Source organism: Arvicanthis niloticus, chromosome 20 (genome assembly GCF_011762505.2).
Source record: "Arvicanthis niloticus isolate mArvNil1 chromosome 20, mArvNil1.pat.X, whole genome shotgun sequence".
Taxonomy (NCBI): Eukaryota; Metazoa; Chordata; class Mammalia; order Rodentia; family Muridae; genus Arvicanthis; species Arvicanthis niloticus.
In genome coordinates, this window is record NC_047677.1 from 5,359,617 (window position 1) to 5,365,468 (window position 5,852).

At 38.9% G+C, this 5,852-nt stretch overlaps 1 protein-coding gene across 7 annotated transcripts in view; it reads left to right on the plus strand.

Moving 5' to 3' along the window:
• Cep85l (centrosomal protein 85L) overlaps positions 1-5,852 on the plus strand; it is a 114,183-nt gene that overhangs the window by 11,685 nt on the left and 96,646 nt on the right. For 2 of the 7 annotated variants that reach the window (XM_076916912.1, XM_076916910.1), the window contains exon 2: positions 3,959-4,005. The exons of the other annotated variants lie outside the window; for them this stretch is intronic. The gene's annotated coding sequence lies outside the window, so the exon portion shown is untranslated. The remainder of the gene's footprint in view (positions 1-3,958; positions 4,006-5,852) is intronic. 7 annotated transcript variants of the gene reach the window in all.

Genomic DNA, 5,852 nt, shown 5'->3' on the forward strand with positions numbered 1-5,852 from the left:
ATTTGTTTCACATAAGGTGAGTGCATTTCATATGAAATCATAGCCTCTTTAAAATGCCTTCGATCTATCATTTCTTCAGGATGCCATTCTATATCATCATAACCTTCTTCCATACTATTAACGTATGTTGTATGACTACTGAGAAAGCTGGTGGTGATCTCATAACCAGGGCTGCCCCTCCTTCAACTCTGGCAGTGAGGTTGGTTCAAAATTAATTCTCTTTTGAAACAGACTGGGACTGTTTCATCAGATGGCCTTTCTGCTTTTTCAGCCTTTCTCTGACCCAGATGCCTTATAGCACAGTTTCTTGACCCTTTTCCTCCTGAGGGAAACTCCCGGATCTCTTGCTCAGTCACTGAGCCTTTTTGTTCTCTTCCTTTCTCCCAAGAGCTTCCATCTCTACCCTAAATCTCTCCAGTTGCACCACCAACTCTGCAACCCTTTCAGAAAAGAGCGTAAAGTGGCCCCTTTTGTTTTTGCATCTCAGCCATTTTGTTTTTCAATGCCCCCCACCATTTCTACCTGCAGTTTCCCAACTGCTCAGTCATTCTTCCAACATTTTTTTGAAACAGAATATATGAAGAAGAAAAAGAAAGAAGGAAAGAAAAAAAAAAAAAACAGAAAAATCTCCTCTGGGAGCAAAGCTGGGGATATCGCAGTGGTAACAGCCACATAAATGTTGGCATCTTGAAAAAAAAAATCCATTTCTTTGTGTCATGCCATTTTATCTATGGCATTTGAAATAAATGTCTCATTTTTATCCTTAAATTTCAAGTCCCATATTTAGGTGTCACTTGTAACTAACCTTTTAGTATTTTGTGAGTTTTTCTTTTTCCTACCCTTTATCTCCCTCTTAGATAGGAGGGAAAGGTAGTGGGGGGGGAGGGAGGGAGAGAGGGGGCCACTCACTTCTTTCTTGTTGTTTCTTCTTTGAACACAACTACTTACAAACTGCAACCCAACCCCCTTGAATGACCAATAACCACTAAGTGTGCCTGTTGAGGCATGTACATACATACCCTCTGAAAAGTTTCCAGAATTCCAAATGTCACACAATTGCAGAAACTACCTGCAGGTGGCAAAACCATGCCTCTGCTAAAACAGGAGGCAAATTATAGTTGGCTGCTATGGACAGTCAAAAGCAGCCCCATATCTGCACACCTGGGATTAAAATGAAAATACTTCTTTAAATAATATTTTTGTGTTTTAAAAGAAACCAAATTCCAGAATTCTCATTACAGATACCTTCTTTTGCTTTTTCCCAGTGTCTTAATTAGGGTTTTATTGCTGTGTACAGATACTGTGACCACGGCAACTCTTATAAGGACAACAATTGGGGCTAGCTTACAGTTTCAGAGGTTCAGTCTATTATCACCAAGGGGAGAACATGGCAGGATCCAGGCAGGCATGGTGCAGGCAGAGTTGAGCCTTCATCTGAAGTCTGCTAGCAGAATACTGGCTTCCAGGTAGGTAGGATGAGGGTCTTAAAGCTCACACCCACAGTGACACACCTACTCCAACAAGGCCACACCTATTCCTACAGGGCCACATCTTCTAATAGTGCCACTCCCTGGGCCAAGCATATAGCAACTATAACACCCAGTGATTAATTATAAATTTACTAGGTAGTTCTAACTTATAATTGAGATAGTTGATAGGATTTTAAGATACTTTAAAGAGAATGAACTCAGAAACTTTGTCCTATGCCTTTATTTACATCATGGGTATCAAGTGAAAAAAAATTGCTGATAATAATACTTAGCTTTTTTTAATATTAAAAGTTGAGGGTTCACAAGTGAACTGCAGCTTGTAGTTATGCTTAGAAGTGGACTATGTGTCCTGTTTAAAGTTTCCACCAGGTGGATGCATTGTTTTGTGGAGGAAAATACTGTGCTGTCTGCCACAAGAATCCCACGTGTGGCAGGGGCTCACTGAGTCTGATGCTTTTCTGAAGTTTTCTCATCACTACGTAGCCTCTCTTCCTAGTTGAAGAGTAAAGAAACCTTCACTAGAAAGTAAATGCGTAAATTTAGGGAACTGAAAAATTATAGATATTCATGTGTTCTCAGAATTTCTTTTTGAAATATTTTAAGTTTTTATTTTTTATTTGGATTTATTATTCATGGCACTTATGTTCCTAAGTATTAGAAAACTAAGCGTTATTGAGGAGAAACTGGCTTATGTTGTCAGTGTAGGCTAAACCTAATAAAGGTAGCCTTCATAGTACTTTTGTTTGAGCAGTTTTGTTGTTTAGGAAAATTGATTTTAATTTTGGTGTTTGTCTTCTGTGGACAGACCTAATTTGCTGTCATAAAGGATGCTTTCCTCACGAGATGATACTGTGAAATAGTTATGCTCCAAGGCAAGGGCAAACCCCTGAAGCACCATTGCTGTGTGCATGTGCACATGGGGTGCTTTCATTAACAGCATCTTGGGGATTTCCAGTTACCTTAGCTCTCTAGTTCCTGATAGAAATGGAGGCTAATAAGAGAAGTACATGCTTCTGACTCTGTGTAGCTGCCAAAATACTTGTTGGAACATGTGCTTTCACATAACCAGAGGGTAGGAGTTTTCCCATCCATAACCTGATATAGCTACAGTAACCTTTTGATTGCTTCCATTAAGAAAATTTGATAAAGACACTTATTTGAATTAATAATTTCTTTATGAAAGGTGAAATACTTATTTGATTATTTTTAAATAGAGCTGTTTTAAAAACAGACTAGATCAACACTGCAGCTCTAATAGTAGAATTGAAAATAAAATTCACAGTCATATTCAAAGAATCTATTTACAGAACTGGTTTTGGTAATGTTTTAAAAATTATTTGCAGTATTTAATGAAAAGAACCTTGAGCTTTTTCATATTTACATTTCATTAATTTTGGTTGTTTGAATGAAAATTGCTCTAATAGGCTCTAGGAAGTGGCTCTATTAGGAGGTGTGGCTTTGATGGATGAAATGTGTCACTGAGTTTCAAATACTTTGATGTTTCAAATGCTCAACCAAGGGCCGCTTTGCCTCTTCCTGCTGCCTGCCAATCCAGATGTAGACCTCTGCTGCTGCTTTCTCAGCAGCATACGTTCCTCTATGACAATAATGGAGTAAACTTCTGAACCTGTGAGCTGGCCCCAATTAAATGTCTTTCTTTATGAGAGTTGCCACGGTTATGGCACCTGCTTGTAGCAATAAAAACTCTAGCTAAGATATTAATGTAATCTTTATTTTAATCAATTAAGCAATTAGTTACTCATTTTTGTTTTTATGAGACAGGATTTTTATGGAGCTCACTCTTTCTCCATTTGCTAAGTTTTATTTTTAATTGGGAATAATGTATAAATTTATCAGCACATTGTGACATTTTGACTTAGTAGATACCATAGAAATATTTAATCAGAGTGATTAATATTCTTCACTTTTTTTGGGGGGATGCTGCTGTCAAAACTCCATCCTTTAGCATATTTTGAGGTATCTAATAATAATATTAGTTTTTCATCATGAAGAACAAAATTCCACTAAGGCTACTTGTCAAAGACTAGCTTCAAAACCACAGGTAATCTGAGGAAGGCAGTGAGGTGTGGAGTTGGCAGTTGGAGTTAGTGCTGATAGCAGCAACAAACAATTTACAGGGTCAGCAATAGTAGTGCTGGTGTGAGCAGAACTTAATTAGCTGGGGCTAGTGCTCTTTGTGATTGGTGAGAAACTCTCAACTCTTTAATTCTTATGGGGCTGACAAGAAAAAGAGAAAAAAATCATGTGCGCGCACACACACACACACACACACACACACACACACACGATGAAGCAAAGGGGGTTCCAACAAATGTTCCAACAAGCAAGCTCCAACAATTTCACATGTACATACATATATACATATATACACACAGTTGATGGGTGGAGAGAAACTCCAACAACCCACATGTTTATTTTTTCTCTTTTTGCCTTTTTATATCTTCTAGGACAAAGCTCTCTATGTAAGAAGAAAGATTACCTCATTCAAAAGCAAGTAAGATGTTGCAGAAGAGGGAGTTACAGCAGGATTGTTAATTATAAGTTCATAGCAGTTGTTTTATCTATTTTGTAAGCTCTTTATAAGTTCAAAGCAGTAGGTTTTCTTTTTAAATAGAATTACATATTGGATATTTCTAGTGCGTGGCCTTACTTTATCACAGTGTACACCTGTGGCATAATCCTTGGACCTGACATGAAATGAATGTTTTCTTTGATCATTAATTTGTTCCAAGCCTATTTTTCTTCCTAGTGCAGTTTACATTCTTGTAGTGCATGAAAACTCACTGTACTCTCTTTAATGCAGCCTTTACTTACTATTCTATGAGCAGGGGCACATTCTATTCTTGAAAGTAACTTTATTATATCTTTCTGGTAGTTATTTCAAGTTCCTAAAATAATTTGAATTAAATCAGGAATTCTATAAAATCATTAATTCATCTAAATATGATTATTTTATGAAAGTTAATCCTCATGTTGATCCACAGGAAATTTGCCCAATAGGTGACCCAGGAGTCAGACCCCATTTCGGATGGTTGTGAGCCACCATGTGGTTGCTGGAAATTGAACTCAAGACCTTGGGAAGAGCAGTCAGTGCTCTTAACCACTGAGCCATCTCTCCAGCTCCAGGAGTCAGCCCTAATGGCCTGTAGGCAGAAAGGATCTTTGCCCAGTCATACCGTGTCAGAGAAATGAGGAATACATGAGGAGGCATAACAGCAGCAAGCAGCAGCCCTGGGATGAAGCTCCTGGGGCTGTGCCTCTCCAGGGTTCACTCATCACAACCATGAAGAATTGTGTGCCATCTTCAGGAAGCTCATTTGCCCGCCGCAGCTCCTCCTGCATACTGTCTTCCAGCTACTGTTCCCGTGTATCTGAAACTTGGTACCTTTGGCCGGCATGTCATCTTTCTCTGCCCTCTTCCCCTTTCATATTTACAATGCCACATCTACTAGTTACTCATTACTTTAAAAATTGACCTAAATCTTTACCTGTAAGAAGGCCAATTAGCTTGCAGATAACTAGATTTTGATGTAATCATTTTCTGACTAGCTAATGTGTTTATGTGAACAGACCACTTACTGGTTGGATGTTCCATGATTTATCTTAACTGAGTGAAGAGCCATCTCCAAAGACTACTTAATTCCCATTCTGGAACTGATCTTGTTTTATTCTTAGTTCTATTTTTCTCTGACCTAGAATTTGACCTTCAGTCACAGTTCATGTCTAAATTGAACTTTTGATCTCTTTGTGATTGGAGGAACAGACAGCCTATTAAAGACCCTTCCCTCTTTGCCTGGTTTTTTTTTTTTTTTTTGACAGTTTTAAAGGGGTGTGTGTGTGTGTGTGTGTGTGTGTGTGTGTGTGTGTGTGTAGGTACGTGCATGTGAGTGCAGGTATCTGAGGATGGCAGAGGCATAGGAATCTTTGAAACTGGAGTTAGAGGAAACTATGAGCCACCTGACATTGGTGCTGGGAAGTAAACTTGGGTCTTCTGCAGGAATAGCGAGTGCTTTTAACTCCTAAGCCCTGGTGAATATTTAAAAAATATGCTTTAATTCTTTGAGAATTTCACATATAGTTTGATCATATTCATACCTTATTTCCTTAATTCCTCCAATATCCAGCCTCTAAGTCTTCTACCTGCAGACAGATTCATTCATTCTCTCTCTCTCTCCCTCTCTCCCTCCCTCCCTCCCTCCCTCTCCCTCTCTCTCTCTCTCTCTCTCTCTCTCTCTCTCTCTCTCTCCCTCCCTCCCTCCCTCCCTCCCTCCCTCCCTCCCTCCCCTCCTAACTGGCCTTGGTACTCTTTTTTTTTTCCTTTATAAAAGTAGTCCACTGAAT